The sequence below is a fragment of the Saimiri boliviensis genome, chromosome 9 (assembly GCF_048565385.1).
Source record: "Saimiri boliviensis isolate mSaiBol1 chromosome 9, mSaiBol1.pri, whole genome shotgun sequence".
Lineage (NCBI taxonomy): Eukaryota > Metazoa > Chordata > Mammalia > Primates > Cebidae > Saimiri > Saimiri boliviensis.
Window position 1 is genome coordinate 74,295,735 of NC_133457.1, and position 19,488 is coordinate 74,315,222.

Here is a 19,488-nt window from a genome sequence, read left to right on the forward strand (position 1 = left end):
GTAGCTCTCCTGATGGCAACTGATTTCCCCAACCCACCAGGATTCCGGCAGGCACAAAGGCCCGGGTCATGATCCCACTGGGTAAGGAGTTTCAGGGGAGACCTCCAGAGGCCCAGCCTTCCTGGTTTTGGGAGGCCCCACAGCTATGAAGGGGCCTCCCTCATGCCCAGGGCCTAAGAAGTAAGGGTCAATTCCCTGAGAGTTCTCAGTGGCCACTGCAGAGAGCAGGGCAGATGCAGACGCCTGGAGTGTGTGTGAGATTCCTCCGTGGTCAACACTGTCCTTTTTCGCTAACTGAGTAGCCTTTAATAGTTGAGCCTCAGGAGGCATCAGGCTGCCTCTGTCCTCCCTGGAAAGAGGGGGAAAGTGGGGAAGACTCTGGCCTGCTGGGGAAGAAAGCGTCGCAGCTTCTCTGCACCCCGTGAAGGATGTCTCTTGCACTGTGCAGAAAAGAGTGGCTTCACTGTGCTCTACTCACAGGAACTGGCCCCTCTTCCTCCTGGGGCAGCCTGTGGGAAGAGGGACAGGCACCTGCCACCCACTGACGGTCAGGGAACCCGGAGGTCACACTCCAGCAGCAGAAGAGTGATGGGCACTGCCCCCATCCCTCTCTCAGCTCAGAGGCCTGCCCCAGTGTGAGGGGCAGCACACTACTGATGGCACTGGCCCAGTGGCATTGCACCCCCCATGCAGCTCAGCCCCAGCATGCAAGCCTGGCATGCAGGCATCTGACCTGGGTGCTTCTCCAGGTACCTGCTTGCCCACTGTGGGCCTCACCCATTTTAGGAGCCACCTCTTCCTCAAAGCCTTCTGAGTCCTTCCCTTCCATTATAGGTGAGCACCTCCCTGCCCCTGAGATCTCTGGGGGCACCTGTGAGTCTTCTTTCCAAGGTCTCCTGCACACTCCCTGGCCTAGGAGGTTCAGTTGTATTTTCTCAGGTCCACCAGAAGGCTCGTGCATTTTCTTGGGAGCCAGCCCTGGAGGCCTGGCAGGAGGAGCTTGGAGCTCCGGGTACTGAGGAGTATGGAGCTTGCCCAGGCTCAGGGACAGGGTCCCATGACAGGCCAGGCCTGCCTGCTGGGGAGGAGGGGGCACAGTGGAGGGTCAGGCTTTGGGAATTCCTGCCCCAGGCCATCTTCACGCCTGCACGGCGTTCCTTCTTTCCACTTCTCTCTCAGATTTTCCAGCCTTTAAATAGGGTTTCGACAGATGAAGAGAAACGTCCCCGATAGAAACCCCACTGTGGAAAGCGATCCCCTCCCCTCTGGGAAGTAGAATCTCTGAAGAGGATCTTAGACAGAACGGCACTTTGTGAGTTCAATCAACTTTCTCAAGTGAGGATCTCAGTGAAAATCAGGCCAAATCCTTGCTGCACATCAGAGTCGAGGCTGTGTTTCCAGGCAGTGCGTCGGAAGGGTGACCCGAGGTTGGCTAGAAGCAGATGGCACCTGGTCTAGAAATGGCCGAGGTTAATCTTCAGGGTAGCAGCGACGCCGCTCTTTGAAGTGTCAGGCCAGGGCAAATAAACTCCTGAGATGTCAACGTTTCGTCTCCTTTTTTTCTGCCCATCTCGAGCAGAGTTGGGTCCTAAGCTCTGAGCGGGTTTACATTCCCACAGGTGATACGTCCTCCGTGGAGAGCCAGCATTCCAGGTGCACTCTGCCCTGGCCTACAGTTCTCCTGCAAAGGGCCTGTTCCTAGAGGACATTCACACATCAGAGCGAGGGTTAAGTGCGGTCATTTATTTGACTCCTCACTCGCTTAGCAAACTTCAATTGAGAGAAGAACTTGATTTTGTCTGGGAAGTGATCCCAGGGAGCGGGAGGAAGAGGAAGAGTCAGACAGTGAGGAGGCAAAGGAGGGTGTGTTTCGGGGTCTTTGAAAACACGCACATTGCCTCTCGGAATTTTCCCTCTGAATCAGGGTGAGCCCATATGCACTAGCTCCTACCTTGAGGGCACTGGTGCCCTCCCCCAGTACCTTTCATGTGGTGCCTGCACTCAGGCCGAGGAGGACGATGCCACGGTGTAGGTACACGGGAAGGGTGCCGTCAGGGAGCACAGCTGGGGCCACCACAGCTGGGGCCACAGGCCTGCACCTCCACACTGGTGCTGGCCGCTGCAGCCCGGGATGGTCCTGTCCATCCAGCCCCAGGTCCCTTTGGCTGGGCCATAGGAGTCTCTCAGAAGATTTCCTTCCAAACTCATAACTACCATCCTTATCTGAACCTTTGCAAGTCATGACAATGTAGAAGCACGGGCTGGAAGTTAGAAAGCAGGTTATTATCAAGGCACAGGCTTACACCGCCTTCCTGGGACCTCCCTGCGGCAGGGCCTCTGACCAGGCATCCAAGCTGCCAAGACCTTGCTGTGGGTCTCGGATCTCACCAGAGCAGGAATCCTTTCAGATCACAATTTCCTGGCTTATTTGTTTTGTAAAAAATCTGCTAAAGAGGCACTGAGAAGATGTGAAAAGCCACATCCACCTATTTTAAAAGTTGCACATAGAACGGGGAGGAACTTGCTCTGTGTATCCCAGAGGATAAAGCTAGGGACAAGGGTGGTGTGTGTGTGTGCGTGTGTGTGTGTGTGTGTTGTTGTTGTTGTTGTTGTTGTTTTGTGTGGCTTGCTGTATCATCCCCCATAAGATTTGAGAATGAGGAGGTCTCCGGCCATACCACCCTGAACGCGCCCGATCTTGTCTGATCTCGGAAGCTAAGCAGGGTCGGGCGTGGTTGGTGCTTGGATGAAAGAATGAGGAGAAGTAAAGGAGAACAAAGAACACGTTGGATCGTCCTGTTGAAAACTCATGGTTGGCCAGGCTAGAAGCTGCCGCATCAGCATCTTCTAGGAACTCGTTAGGAAAATTCTTGGGCTTACCTCAGACCCGCTGATTCTGATACATGCTCAGGTATGAGAATCACTCTTCGAAATACAGGAAAGCTCTTTCTAACTGATACCACTGAGCAGAGTTGCAGTGCCTTTCCTCATGGGGTGGTGAGAGCCACACCTCTGAAAGGATTCAGGAGAAGGGGTAACCGTTAGTCACACATGTTGCAATGGAAGTTAACACAGCAAGCAGAGGGATCGACGGAAGTTGTTTTCTTGGCTGCTCAGTGGTTTAACAAACATTTACTGACCAGTCATACCGGGCACTGTTCACAGTGACAGGTGGAATACATATCCACAGAATAGAAATAGAATGGAAATCCACAGACACTCCCTGTTCTCACCTGCTTCAAAGACTGAAGTCCCGTAGCCTCTCATGCTGTGGGCCCAGACACTGCTCTTTGTCTTGACCACCAGACCCTGGCTGGTCAAATGACGATTCACTGTCCTTACAACACATTCCAGTCACTGAAGATTCCCCACGGAACCACCACCTTCCTGCTCAGCCCTCCTTCATCTATGCAACGGGAAGGGGTGAAAGAGACCATTCACCCAGGACTGCCCTGGCGTGCGTGAAACCTTGAGTGAGGGCTGTGGCAACTTCCTGTCCTGCATACACTACTCCTGCCTTCTTGGTGCCTATGAGTCACGCCTTGTCACCCGTGTGACATTAGTCATTCAGTGGGGCTCAGAAATCCAGCAGATGAATTCTGAGGCTGAGTTGGGGAGGAGGCCGAATGTCTCATCTTGAGATGAGTCCTCGGGTATGGTCTCTGACAGATGAATATTCTAGATTACCAAGGCTTAGCCCTTTAACCAGAGAATAAATACAGGCTGTGGATGTTTCCATGTATTTAAAAAAATAAATTCTGACACAGGTGGTGCACATTTGTTAGGGGATAGTTACGGTACAGACGGGCAAATCCAAAGAAAAAAGTGCATCAGTTCCACTAAACTCCATTACCCAGAAACAATCGCTATGAACACGTGGGCGTAGTTACTTTCAGTGTTTTTCTGGGCGCATAATGTGAGTGTGTGTGGCAGTGCAGCAGTGGAATCGTACTGTAAGACAACCCTCACACACCTTTCTATTTCAAGTATATTACCTTCCCCTCCTGTTTTCTAATCCAAGTACAGGAATGTGACAGCGCTTGCTTCTAAGTGTCCTGGGGTTGCCATTATTCAGTTCAACCCTTAGGATGTAAAGTTTCAATAAAGAAGCAGTTTGGTGGAGACAGAAGAGCTCCAGATTAGGAATCAGGATAGCTCTGGGCCCCTGTGCAGTCAGGCTCCACTGGTTATGCACGAAACTTTCAGAACCTTCAGATTCATCACTAGCAATCTGGGTCCAGGACGTGGGTCTTTGCTATGAGGTCACCTTAAATCCCTTCAGAGGTCCTGGTCACACCAGCTTAACTCTTTGGAGAGGAGAATGTCAATGGAGGGAGAGAAGACGCGTCTCAGAAACACACCCCAGTTGTTGCTTGGACTGTGTCAAGGAGCTGCTTGTCTCCACCCATAGCTCCTCCTGGCACACAAAAGATACAGATTCCTGGGCCCAGCTCAGCTCCTGCAAGTGAAGCGCCAATAACGTGCTTTTAAACAAGAACCCATGAAGTTTGCCACAGAAAGTTGAGCTCATTGCCCTACTCCTAAAATGTCATTTCTCATAAATATCTGAAACGGTTCTGCATGGGGAGGCCGCTTGTTGATCGCTTGTTGGCTGCTGCGCCTCACAGGGCAGGGGGCAAGCAGGAGGCAGAGGAAAGATCAGGACTGGCATTTTTCTTCAGTGTTCCGCAGGCAAATCATTCCTTTATGTTTCTCTTTGGGATTGGCAAGTACACACCAAAGATTTGGCTCCTGTAGGGTTTTTTTTTTTTTTTTTTTTTTTGAATGTCCTCTCCCAGCCCCTTTCTCACTGATCTTAACCCCCACTTCCTGGATCCACAGTGCCCTCACACCCTGACCCTCTGAAACTGCCCAGCCCTGAGACCTGCCATGTCCTGGCAGAACAGTGCATGTAGAGAAAAGACGAGAAACCCAGCTGTGAAGCGTGGAGTGCCCTTGCACCGAACGCTTCATTCATTTCAGCAGCTGTCACCAGGGCCCTTTAGGGAAGACTGTGTAATCTGTGTGGTCTAAACAGACAACTTCATGTAGATTGCACTGGATTTATCTTGGCTCTGCCCAGAGGTGATCTGGTTCTGATAAGGAGCCTTCTCGTGGAGTGGTTTTGGCCTCTGAGAAGTGGCAGAATTGCTGAGTTTAGCCTGATTCTTCAGGTAGAGCCACATCTTGTACAACTATAATATTTTTTCAAGATCTTGGAATAAAACTGCTGTTCACCAAATGATGCTTACTTCTTAATTAAACATCTGTTAAACTCTCGATAGAGGCCAGACAGTGTAGTAGGTGGCCATATATTAGAATGAATAAACAGTTGACTCACTGAAAATGAACTTTGTAACTCTTCAGAGAATTAAAAGTAAAATTCAAACTTGTTTAGGAAAATATAATCAATTTCATATGTCATTTAAATACATAATTAAATAGATAAGATAATAACTATTCATTACTCACTAAACATCTTTTTTGCATATGCATATTTGTCCTTTAAATCCAACCTCCCCATCTCTATGAAAGCTGTTTTCATGAAAAACATTCACAAAGGTGTGGCACATTTCTCACATCTGCTTTCTTAAGCAAGGTGTTCTTGCTTGGAGTTTGATTTGATTTTCTCTGTTGTGTATTGTGCTGTGTTGGGTAAATGAACCATACAATTGCACCCCCCACCAGGGTGCTCCCAGTGACCCTGCCCGGCTGGGATTCAGGGCACCGTCTTGGCCCTTTCTCTGGTTCACTGTTTCCTTCAGTGACCATCTAGACACGCTTGCCATGCCGGATGACACACACAGCGTATGTGCTCTCTGTGAGTTCCCACCTTCCATGCCACATCTGTAGACTGGCTCCACCTCAACTCTGATCCTCACGCTTCCTGCCGTCACCCTGGCTTGTTCTGCCGCGAAGCCTCCTGTAGGAGCACCTCCCTGCCTCCAGCATCCTTTCCTGCAGGCCCTCCCCACAGCCAGCCAGCAAGCTGTTTCTTTGATGATTTCATGTTCCTGAATCAGACCTGGCAGCCTAGCTCCACGGCACCGATGGAAGCCCCAGGCTCCGTTTCCTGGCCTCTCACTGCCCTATGCGGCTGCTCTAATTCCCTCCACCATGGCTCACGAGACTGCAGCTTCGTCGTCCTCCTCTCTATTTGGACACACCAAACTTTTGCACAGGCTGCTTTCCTCACCAGGCTTCGCTTTCCTCCCGAATGCCCATTGGCTGGCTCCTTCTTGCCATGTGGCTCTTTGTGGAAATGGGCCTCCCCGGGCCTTACCCCAGCCCACCTGGTTATGCTCTGTCATTCATTCTCCCTGTTTTCATTCTCCACGTAACATTGGCTTGGTGCCCTGACCCTTCAGTGCCTGCAGCCCGCCATCCGGCATCCTCGGCCCACTGAATGTGGGGGGCTTGCTGACTCGAGCAGCCTTTAATCTGGGGAGAATTGGGTTGTCTGAGTGACATGATTCTGTCCTAAAGATTTAAGTCTTTCCCACCAGCCAGGAGGGCTGCTTCAGTGGCCCACAGATGGCTGCCTACACTTGTCCAGAAGGAGGCTGGGTCTCCTGCCTCCTGGTGAGAGAACGTCTGGGAGCTGTGAGAGCTACTTCTTTCATGGAGGACAAGGGAAGAAGGTGACATGGCAGAGGTTCCCAGGCAAGGCTGCTGTGGCACACAGGCTCTCTTGGGAGCCATAGCCATGCTGGCGGGGGAGGGGGTGCCAGAACTCCAAGCCCAGAGAGAGTGTGTTTTCCAAAACCCTCCGTATATCCCACAGAGCATCTCAACGGACATTTGCTCTATGGAGCCAGCTGTGGTCAGCACCGTTCTGTGGAAAGAGAACTGACATGGTGACTGGGTCACGTGCTTCCCAGCACATCTCCGGGTAGAGTGGGAGAGTGACCCACGCTACACTGAGCTGGTGTTGGATGACTCGGAGGACCCAGGCAGGTGACTCTCACTGGAAAAGACATAGCTCCCATCACTTCTTGCCCGCAGCCCTGCAGAGAATGTCTGTTCTCAGAGCAAGCTCACTGGACGTCGGAGAACCTGAAATCTGACAAATGGTAGCGACAACGCTTCGGTTGAGTTAACCCGTGAGAGGCAGAGCAACCTGTCCAGGTGCTGAAATTTATTGAAAGGCTGAGTTGTGTGGTAAGTTCCTGCAAAACCTGCCCTGGGGACAGGCAGGACTTCCACAGGACAAGGAGGCTGGAAATACCATGGACATCATGTGAACAAGAGGAGAGATGACTGTCATTGCCTGACATGAAACTGACAAATCAAATCTCTCTCCATTAGTCAGCCAACCCTGCAGCTAGAGCCAGCTCTTGGCCTGGGAGGGAAGGCAAGTGTGTGTGGTTCAGACTGGAGCAGCAGCTGACTCCAGGCTTAGAACAGTGTCACAAAGATGCATGCATGCACACATACACACACACACACACACACACAAAATATACGCACACATACGCAAATACATGCACCCGTAAATACCTACACACACAAATAAATGCATGCACACACACATATCGATCTAGACATTTGGACTCGTGCCTTCTCTCTTTCCCTCCCTCTTCACTTCATTCTCTTCCTCCTTTTCTTTCTTCTTTCCTTGGAAATAGAAATTTCTCCAGCACCGCTATCTGCTAAGAACCCCAAAGCTTCTAAATTTTTATTACCTACCCTTCCTTTGGTTTGAACAGAATTATCTTATTCTCATAAATCATGTGTTTTCTGTACAAATTGACAACTTTGTACGAAAGCTAAACTTGGTTCTACGACTCATGAAATAAAATATGTTATTTTTTTTGTTGTTGTTATTTTATCTGGGAACAGAATCCCAAAGACAAGTGAAACTTTAACTGATTCAAAATAGTTTTATTGCAAACTTATTTTTTTAAGGATTCCCCAAAAATGTGATGAATTTCTAGAATTCTCCATCTTCCGAATGTCTCTTTTGTCTGGCTTCCTGTGTCTTTATAAAAATAACTGCACCATCCCTAACACTAGCTGACAGACCCGTGTCACCATTGCTGGGTTTGAAGGTCAGGGCAGTCTCCTTTAACATGGCAGGAAGTGAGCTGCTTTCCATGGGCCCCAGTCATCTGAGATTTCCCGAGTGCTCAGCACAGTGATGACTGCTTTTCCTGCTTTGGGATTATGAAAATCATAATTATGAAAACCAGAGTGTTCACATTTGGGAAAAGAGCTTACCTTTTAAATGATATATGCTTAGATACAAAATTCAAACGATGTGGAAAAATACACTCAATAAAGAGAATGTTAGACAGCCCACTACCCAGAAGGACCTGATCATTTAACAGGCGACAGAAATGTGGGGCTGGTAACCCATGAAATCAAAGCTCTAAAGACCCTATTCGCTTCTTACCTTCAGTGTGGTCACATTTTGTTGGCTCAGTTTACTACCAGAAATCATCAACAATCACCAGTGCACAGAATGCACTCACGTGGACTTTGCTGTCTACTGAAGTGTAAGCTATAGTATAGGAAATCCATGTTATGAGAGGAAAAGAGAATGCCCTGGTGTCCTGTTTTCTAGCAAATACATCCAGGGCCCCTTCCGTGTTGAGCTGGGCTGGAGGCAGGAGTGGGCATTCACAGTGCCACTGGTCCTCACTCCATGCACCTGACCTTGATCAAGCCAGCGTCCCTGGGAAAGCCTCCTGCTGTACATTCTTCAGCCTGGGGCTGGAGGCTGCCCTGGCCAGGTCGGACCACAGCACATGCTGGACCAGAGCCTATCCAGGGGCACTGCTCTAGTATGTTTCCTGGACTGCTGTCTGCTGGCTGAGACCTCTCCTCAAGGGTCCATGCAGGCCTGGCCCACTCACTCTCTCTGTGACCAGATATTACACAGGCTGTGATTTGACAAACTTAGTTCCTTCAGCATTGTTTGCTGCTTCCTCTAAGTTCTCTCTGAGGCCTTCTTTTGTGGTTGATCAGTCAAACCTGCCCCATTACCCTCAACATGCTGGCCACACCTAGAGGTCAAATGCGAGCTCTGAAGCCTTCCCAAACCACCCTACCCAAAACATCAGCCCCTGCCTGTCTTGAGCCTCTGGCTTTTTTGCATTTTTGTTCATAGCATTTTGTGCATACGTTCCTGATTCTATATTCATTTCTAATTTTGTGTTGCCTGCCACCTCACTAGGAGGCAAGCCCCATGTAAGTCTGCTTTGTTCCTCACTGGATCTTCGGCCCATCAAAGTGGTCCTGGATAAATGCACTTTGAATGAATGCATGAATGAATGATGCACGACTCCAGACAAGGTTCACCTACTTTGTTTCCAGCTCTCACGAGCTGTGTGCAGAGTCCATTGGCTTTGAGAAGAGGAGAGTCCAAGCCTTCCCAGATGTCTGAGCTGACCAAGGCCGTGCAAATACTCTCATCTTGTGTCTCATCTCAAAGGGTTTTAGCAGGATGTGCCAGGAAATGGGAAAAGCTGGAGTTGTGAGCTGGTGGGCATGAGGCTGGAGGAATGGCCCCACCCCAAGACTGTCTGGTCTCTGCTTGCTCGGGCTTCCCTCTCTTCAGCGTCCCCCTGAAAGCAGAGTCACTAAGTCAGGGTCCCCTGCCTGCACCTGCTGAGGTTCCTTAGAGCTTCGCCTTTTTGCTACTTATCTTGGTGTCTGCTCTCAAAGCACTGTGAGGCCCAAGAGGCCAGAGACACCTGTCATTTGTTTTTGTAAGCCTAATGCTCAGGACACAGATGCGGGTCATTAGGCTTGCAAAGTGAACGCCTACAGACACACGCTGTCCCCAGAGACCTGAGGGCACCGATGCCCAGAAGGCTAGGCGGAGGACAAGGAGGGTCTCCTGAGGACCCCTCCTGCTGAGTGCTTTCCAGCCTGTGCCTTACGTATGGAAGCATGGCCCTCACAAAAAGCTGGGCCTTGGTTTACCATCGTGTTCCTGGATGCCTCCCTTCAAAGGCTCTTGAGGTCCATAGGGACAGCTCCATGACCAAGCTGTGGTCAAAGCCAGCAAGACTGGGTGTCGACTGGTCAGCAGAGGAACATCTGGCTGCAGCTGTGTCCACATGTTTGACTCTCAGCTTAGGCCGACCCAGAGTGGGGTGTGGCTGACATCCCCCGCAAAGTCACTCTGGTGGGGAGAGAGAAGCTGGGCTAGCACTGTGTCCTGGAAATCCCGACCCTGAGGACCCCTCCCTTGCTTAGCTAAGAACATTAGGTCACTCCGCTTACATCATAACGTCTCATGTCTCCCAGTTGAACAATTTTTTAAGTCATTTTGAGTGTTTTCCTTTTAAGTCTTGAAAGCCCCTGGTTACAAGCTGAACATCTCAGACACAATGCATGCTCTCCTGGGGTCCAAAAGGAATCAACTCAAGTTGATAAAATCAATTAATATTTAAAGAACAGATGTGAACTTCAGAAGAATTTTAAGAAGTAACAACTAAAATCGGGATGGAGAGAAGTATCAAAAGCTCAGTGCTTCTAACATTCTGTCTAAATCATGGATACATTGTCTCACAGAAGGATAGAGTTACAGGAGTAGCGACATGAGCTTAAAACGGAACTCACAATGCCCAAAGAATCAGGAGGAACACACACATCCAAAACAACACGAAGAATGTAAACCAGACATGAATAAAGAAAGCTTGGGCAAAACATGAAGACGAAGCTGAGATTGAAGAGCTCCAGAATTTGTCCAGGATGGACGTAGCATTTAACTATAAAAGATAAGCCGGGCGCAGTGGGTCACACCTGTAATCCCAGCACTTTGGGAGGCTGAGGCGGGCGGATCATGAGGTCAAAAGATCGAGACCATCCTGGTCAACATGGTGAAACCCTGTCTCTACTAAAAATACAAAAAAATTAGCTGGGCATGGCGGCGCATGCCTGTAATCCGAGCTACTCAGGAGGCTGAGGCAGGAGAATTGCCTGAACCCAGGAGGCGGAGGTTGTGGTGAGCCGAGATCGCGCCATTGCACTCTAGCCTGGGTAACAAAAGCAAAACTCCGTCTTAAAAAAAAAAAAAAAAGATAAGCACCCTAAAGGTGAAATCATAAATTTACTAGAAGGAAATGTAGGAGAATTAGAAAAATAAATAATTTTTGAGTAAAGAAGTATGAATAAGGCACAAGAAAGAAGGCAAAAAACAAAAGATGAATGCATTGACTGCATATAAAATAGAAATAATCTACATATTAGTAAAAAAAAAGAATTGTTAAAATTTTAAAAAATGACCGTGAAATGTGTTCGCATTACATATCAAATCCAAAGGGGATAGTTTCTTTATTTCATGTTATTATTATTAATCCATGATTGAAAGAACAACAACTCCACAGCAAATGGAAAAGGGATAGAGACTGAAACAGAAAAATAACTGCCTCTTATACGCAGGGAAAGATGAGAAAAACACCCAAAACTGGGGGAGATGCTCCTGCTTCAGCAGCTGGTTGGGGCCCACCAGGGAGTGTGCCCGCACCATGAAGTGAGGATGAGCAGTGTGAACCAGAACCGCTTTCACAGAGGGCAATTGGTAGCATCTTGCAAAACAAAACCTGCTAACGGCATGTGCCCGGCACGTCCTCCTGTAGGGGCGTTTCCTGTGCATGTCCATACGTGCACGTAGGCTCCGATGTTTATCATAGCAAGTCCTTCATCCAGTGACTGGGGTCAGAGCTGAATAAATCCTGCGCACACACAAAGCTAGCTCACTCCAAAGCACTCACAGAGCAAGGCAACCCTCTACTTTTGTTCAGAGAGAGACTAAGTACACAGCTGTGCATATAATATACCGCGGTCTATGTAAAAGTCACAGAGAAAAGAGGAGTCTGTGCCTCTTCATAAGTACGTAAGAAACTAGCCATGGCCTTTGTGGCTGAGAAGTGCATTGTAAATTCTAAAATGCCACTTAATCAACCCCTTGTTAAAGGAATTTTTCAGCAGGTAGGGTCTAACGTGATCACATACTCAATAGTCTTATTTTCTGGGTCACTCTCGATTTCCAATATCTTGTCTGATGTTAATATTCGTATCCTCAGTTGTTGACTAACGTGTGTCTTAGTTTCCGTGTCTAAGGCCAACAGAAAGAGAACGGGTCCATAAGAGTCGAGGGCTGGCATTCCTTTCCTTGAGAAGCTGCCCTTGCTGGCTTATGCCAGCGAATATTCGTTGGCCTCCCTCGAAGGCCTCGTGGGTCTATGCCTTTCCTCTGCTTATGTGGACATACATTCTCATATTGTGGTCCCGAACAAGGGCAGGTACCTTTGACTTCACGCATTTGAAAATCCTTGATGAAACAGCTTCTGAGAACGAATGATGTGGCAGCAGTCAGGCCTTTTCTCATGCCTTGTCACTCTAGCAGCCCGGGTCCCCTCCTTACCCAGGTGAGAACACAGTGCTTCTGTTTCAGCTAGGTGGTCCCGAAGAACTGGAGAAGCCCAGCACCTGGACAGCTGAATTGGAGACGCAAGCTAAGTCAGGTGAGGCCAGTGTGTCTGCAGCAGCTGGACGCCGTCAGTTGACAGGTGGGGGTGCGTGCAATGTTTGTAGTGTGAGTTTTGCCAAGCCTGTTGTGACATTTTTAACACCGATTTTGCAAACCTGCCTCTCAGGATTTCTAAGAACTCTTTGGAAATTATTCTTATTTGGTCAGATCATTAAAAATGCAAGGAGAAGGGGGTTCTAACCAGTTCAAGTTGGTAGCAGATGATTTTTTTTGGCTTCTATGGAAAGAAACATGAATCTGAAAACCAAAATCAGTGTGAGATGCAGGCAACGCAAAAGGGACAAGTAATGAATGGCACAGAAAGCCTGCTCCCTCCTCCAGAGCCTGTTTTGCCAGGATCTGCTCCCAGGGAGAAAGGGCTCACCACAAATTGCCTCCACCCTTTATTAGACCACTGTGTTATCCAAAGGTCTACCAGGTTGACTAGGTAGTAAAAGAGAGTTTTAGGGGCAACATCAGTTTGCAAACCAAACTGGTGAGAGTTTCCAGCTTGAATCAAAAATGCTCACTCTAAAGAACAAAGAGAAAGTCAGAGGTTTTATAAAAAGGAGAAATGTTATGTATTGCTCTTTGAGAAATTTAACCAGCACTAGTAAGGTTCCGAGTAGCTGGCAAGCTCTGATTGGGAAGTGACAGCTGTGGGCAGAGCCGGTCTACCAGGAATCCTAGAGGAAACTGGTTTCAGGTTGCCGCAGGCAGGTTCAGTGGCCAGGCCTATAGCCAATGACACTTCCGGAGCAATGTGCCCTGAGTGCTATCCCCCTGGATTCTTGGCTGTGTTTTAGTTAGCGTGACAAGAATGACCCAATCTGTATGATCAGTTTTCACAAAGGGAAAACTTTTCTTTCAAAAGGCAAAGCAAAGATAGACTCAGCAGAGCCTTTCCTCAGCCTTTCTGTAGGATCAGGCCCAGTGGGAGAGAATTTACAGGACCCGGGATCTGAAAGCTTCTCCCTGGCTCTCTCTGGCCTCAGCCCGCAAACCACCTGCCTGCCTTTACTTATCCTCTCCTCACCTCCTGCCCCATAGCCTCCTCCTCTCGGAGACCCTGGGTGGAGTCTTTCCCTCTCCCAAAGTCTACCTGGGTGTTTCTTGGGTTCTCTGCCAGGCTGAGATCCAGGCCCCTCCCAATACCTCCGTGTTCCTTGGTTTTGCGTCGGGGGCTGCGGTGTTTCCAGCCCCACCTGGCTGCTGAGGCCAGTGGAGGTTTTCATGTCAAATGCCCATGAAGCTGGCTGTGCTGTCCTCAGGAAGGGCGACCTTCCTGCTCGAAATCCATTGTGGTAAGAGAAACTGTGGGCTCAGCGGGTAGGTGGGGTTTGTGCATTGCCTTGACCCTGGAGGGGCTGCTTCGCTGCGTCCTGGCTGTCTCTTCAGCAGAACAAATGGAGAAAATAATGGGATGAAGACAGAGCTGAGCAGAAGGGCGGCCACTGCCTCCACTGCCCCATGAGCCGAGCAGAGTAAGCGCCAGTGGCCACATCTGGAGCCCCGCATGCCGCTTCCCTGTTCCCACAGCCCCAGCCCTAGGCCCCCCTGCTGCCTCGGTGGGCTGGTGGTTACTGCTCTGAGCTCTGGTGTTCAAGGTAACGTTTCTGAGGAGGGTTGGGGAGGCACACCCCGAGAGTTCACGCCTTGGAGCGGCCCCTCCCGGGGGAAATCCGGGCCAGACGCTGACTCGCCCTAACCAGCAGAGTGAGTACCAGTGAACGGCGCCGGTTCCCTCCCGCCCGACACAGGCCACAGCTGCTCCTGCTGCTCACTGGAACATCACGCCTGGGAGCCCTGAGTCACACTGCTGCAGAGGCCACAAGCGAGGACACCTGGAGGACAGGACAGGCCCCTCCACCTGGTCTAACCTCCAGATCACCCCAGGCCCCTCCACCATCGAACTAAAACCACACGAGAGACCCCAAGAGAGACAGCGGGAGAAGTGCCAGCTGAGATCCTCCCCCCCACCCAACCCAGATGACAGAATGGGTGTTAAGTCGCTGAGATTTAGGGCGGTCTGTTAAATAGCAAGAAACAACCCAGACAGAACCCAAAAGCCTGGCTCCGTCCACCTCTGCGGCTTGCTGGTTGAAGGGCTCATGGCCGATTTCTTAAGCCCTTGAAGTCTCCTCGGCTTTCCAGTCTGTACAATAGGCATAGAGAGCCCTGCTCAGCCCGGAACTCTGCACACCAGAATCAGCGCATAATGGCTCTTGCTGTGATCCATGTCCACAGAATTAAGAGACCTTGAAGAGGAAGTCAGGAGCATTTCTGCCCCGATGAATGGCTTTCCCTTACATGAATCAGGCCTGGGAAGCTAGATGTTCAGTGGCCCCCTCTAAGGTGAATGCGTTATGCGCGTGAGCAGCACGCTTTCTCCTCTTCTGAGAGCGGGGACGCACTCTGTCCCACAGTGCGCAGCGGGCCTGGGGCCCAGAACCTGTCCACTCGCCTCTTCCTCCTCCTCACACTGACACCCTCCGCAGTGATGGGCCACAGAGCCACAGAGGGCTTGATCCACCCAGGTTTGGGAGCACGAGCCCACGTCCCACTCACGGAGGATACAGGGCATTCCCTTAAAAAACATGGTTTCTGTGCAGACTTTTTTGGTGTGTATTTATATTTTTTGAATTAAATTGTGGGAAAATATACATAACAAAATGCGCCATCCTGACCATGTTTAAGTGTACAGTTCAGTAGTGTTATATACATTCACATTGTTGTACAGCCCATCTCCGGAACTCATTTCATCTTGCAAAACTGAAACCCTGTGCCCTTAAACACCAATTTCCACTCCCCTCCCCCACAGGCCCTGCCACCTCCCTTCTGCTTTCCGTCTCTATGGATTTGGCAACTCTAGTACTTCATTAAAGTGGAATCCGACAGTATTTATCTTTTCGTGACTGGCTTATTTCACTCAGTACAATGTGTTCAAGATTTACCCTCATAGCTTGCATCAGAATTCCTTCCCTTAAAAAGGCTGAGTAATATTCCACGGCGTGTTTGTGCCTCACCGTGGTCACCAGTCACGTGCAGGCGGGCATCGCGGTGACTTCCACCTTTGGCTGTGGCGTTTAGTGCTGCTGCTGTGAATGTGGGATTACAAATGTCTCTTTGAGACACTAATCCTAATTCTTTTGGTTGTACACCCAGAAGTGGAATTGCTTCTATTTTTGCTTTTATTCTAATTTTATTTTATTTTTTTAAGAACCTCCGTATTATCTCCCACAGTGGCTTCGTCATTTTACATTTCAACAAGCGGTGCTCAAGGGTTCCAACCTCCGCACATGCTCACGAACACTTAGGACTCCTGGGTTCTGTTTATCTAATAGTAGCCATCCTGATGGATGTGAGGTGGTAACTCTGTGTGGTTCTGATTTGCATTTCCCTAATGATTTGTAATGCTGAACATCTTGTCATGTGCATATTGGCCCTTTGTATATCTTCTTTGAATAAATGTCTGTTCGTGTCCTTTGACATTTTTAATTTTTTTTGTTGTGATTGTTGTTCAGTTGCAGGAGTTCTTTATATAATCTGGACATTAACCCCTTATTAGATATATGATTTGTCATATTTCCTCCCAATCGATGGGATGCCTTTTCACTCTGTTTATTATTGTTTATTATCATTTATTGTCCTCTGATGCACAAAAACATTTCAATTTTGATACAGTTCAATTTATCTATTAGTATTTTATTCTTACCAGCACTTGGTTTGGGTGTAACATCATTGCCAAATCTAATGTTATAAATATTTTCTTCTATTTTTTTTAAGAACTTTATATTTAGGTCTTATGTTTAGGCATCTGATCTATTTGAATTAATTTTTTATATGATATGAGGAAAGGTCTAACTTCCTGCTTTTGCATATGTATATCCAATTTTCCCAAAACCATCTGTTGAAAAATTTATCCTTTCTTCATTAAATGGTTTTGACATCCTTGTTGAAAATCAAAGGTTTATTTTTGGGCCCCCTATTTTATTCCATTAGTCTATGTATCTGTCTTTATTCCAGTACCACAATGTTTTGCCTACTGTAACTTTGTAATATGCTTAGAAATCAGGAAATTTGAGTCCTGCAGCTTTGTTCTTTGATTCTCAAGATTGTTTGGCTCTCCAGGGCTCCTTAAAATTCCGTAAGAATTTTAGGATGAATCTTGCTATTTCAGCAGCAAACCCCTTTGGGATTTTGATAGAGATTGCATTACATCTATAGATGGTTCTGGTCAGTTCTGACACATTAACAATATCAAGTCTTCCAATTCATGAACAAAGGGGGTCTTTTGATTGATTTATTTCTTCTTTAATTTATTTCATTTTTTAATGTATTGGTGTACAAGTCTTTCTCCTTGTTGGTAGGGTTTATTACTAAATCTTTATTCTTTTTGATGCTGTTGTAAATAGAATTGTTTTCTTAATTTCCTTTTGGAATTGTTCATTGTTAGTGTGTTCTGTTTGTCCTGACTGACATGGGGAGTGTGACCTAGCTATGTCTGTAAGAGCTTAGGACCCTCCTTCTGAGCAGCTGGAAGAGCCCTGGACAGCCTTGGTTAGGCCTCAGAGTTTTCCAGAACAGACTCACAGCCAGGGAGGTCAGCTGCTCACAGCACCCATCTGATTACAAGTGCCATAGGAGCTGGCTGTTGGCTCTGCTTTTGTCCCTTCCTCACTGTGCCTCCCAGTGAGGGGCGCTAACCTTACTATCTCCACCTGCTGATGCCTGTTGGCATATAAAGTGAGTTTATACCGTATCAATAATGCCTGCAGAATATAGACACAATAAACTGATACGATGCTCTCTAAATCCCTAATGATTGATTGATGCTGAATCATTCTGGCCTTAGCCTGAGTAAGTTGAAGTGATAAACAAAATTAACAAAGAAAAAAATGTGCTGAAATCCTAACGCAACTCCTTGGAAAATGTGCTGAAATCCTAATGCAACACTGGGATGATGAAGTCCAGGGAGAGGTCCTGTGGGCCTCTTGCTTTGCTCCAGAGGGCTAAGCTTCTACTGCCAATGAATGTGTCTGGGTCCCTCTAGAGCAAAGGCAGCTATTGGGGTGGCTGGTGTAGAGAGACCCACCCTCCGTTGTCACTGCCATCATCTTGTCTCTCCTGTAAACTCTGCAGCCTGAAAGGGAAGCTGTCTGGGCGTTGGAGGCTGGAGAGCCTGGCACAAGTTGCCTTATCTGTAGCCACACTTCTGGAGCTAGGCCTGTGACCTCACTCCACCCATGATCTTCCCCAGTGACTTCCCAGTTCCTGGAATTGTTAGAAAAATCCTTTTTAAAATTCTAGGAAGCCCTGGTCCTCTCAGTGCTGCTGCTCATGCATTGAAAAAGAGAGAGGCGGATCCAGGCTGGGAGCGCTCTGTGATCCTGGAACCCCCTCTCTGGGGTCTGGGGCTGGGTCTAGTCTCTGTCTTTCTCTGCTGGCCCTTGATTCCTGAATGTGAAAGCAAGACCAGGCCCTGCAGATAGAGAAGGCTCTCGTTTCTTGGCCCCTAGCCCTCCAAAGGAAAACCTTTAGCTTAAGGGACTCTCTTACCTCCTTAGAAACACATGCTGCTCCACGCTTTTCAATATGAAACCCAGAAATTCAGAAAACAGAAAGGAAGAATAAGAGGAATATTAAAAACCAACACCTTTCCAGCTCTCATGGTGTGCCTGACCCTGTGCAAAGGACATTACTACAATAATTCGATTCTCACAGTAGTAACCCAGGAGACAGATGTTGTTGGTACCTGATTTTACAGATGACATACTAAGGCATGAGGTGGCTGCATATCCATGGCCAGCCTTGTCATCTTCAGGGACTTGTTCAAAGGTCATTCCGAATTGGAATGTAGCCACTGCAGAGCATGAGCCTTTCCTGGGTATGCGTGGTAAGTGCTTCATCAATGCTGTTCTGAGGCCAGGTCTGATGGGGACAGCGCAGATGAGTGGTGGAGTGAGCCCTAGTCTCAGTCCCAGTCCCAATTCTGCAGCTGCTGGAGGAGAAATCCATCAGCCTGCTCTGGCCTGGCCCTCTCCTGGGAAACAAGTCATTGGGCCCTATGAACTCACCGAGGACTAAATGGAACTGTGGTGCAGCCTTAGTTGCTGGAAACATGATTTTGTCACCTCTGTGCTAGTGTTACCGGGAGACACTTCCAGGCAGAATAAATCCATACTGAAATTGACTCGATGTCTGTGCTGTTATTTTTGGTGAAAAAGATAAGAATCAGGAAATAAATAGCACATAAACCACACAACCAGAAAACACACAGCATAATCGTGCTGACAATATAATGACAAGAAGCGGGGTCTTACCAAATAAGGAAAAGGGCTACGGTGGGGTGATCTGCTGCTGGTCTAGGAGGGCAGTTGCTTGTTTGGGCTGAAGTCTTTGGGAATCTTGAAAGGCCTGGCCGGTCATTTCACATGCCGAAAAGACTATGGGCCAACTGCAGTCAGATTATCAGGAGATTCTTGAGGTTTAAGGTCAATTTAAGCTCCCGGACATCATGTAAGCCTCACAAATATGGTCACTGCCTGTGGCAGCTGACCCGGGTGATGCTTGTGTGGCTAAATTCTTCAGTTATCACGGAAATAAATACCAAGTGGTGGAAAAACAACATCATGCTGTTCTCTAGTGGACTTTAGGAATGGCAGACAGCGGTAACAGACTCTTCAATAGCACAGGCTATACCCTGCTCCTCCATCCTTGTCCTTTTCCTTTTCTTTCTTTTTTTTTCTTTTTTTAAATTAGGGTCTCCCTCTGTTACCCAGGCTGGAGTGCAGTAGTGCAAACACGGCTCATTGCAGCCTCGACCTCCTGGGATCAAACCATCGTCTCATCTCAGCCTCCGGTGTAGCTGGGACCACAGGCATGTGACACCACGCCCCGCTGATCTTTTTGATTTTTTGTAGAGATGGGATCTTAGTGTGTTGCCCAGGCTGGGCTCAAGCCATTCCCCTGCCTCTGCCTCCCACAGTGCTGGGATTACAGCC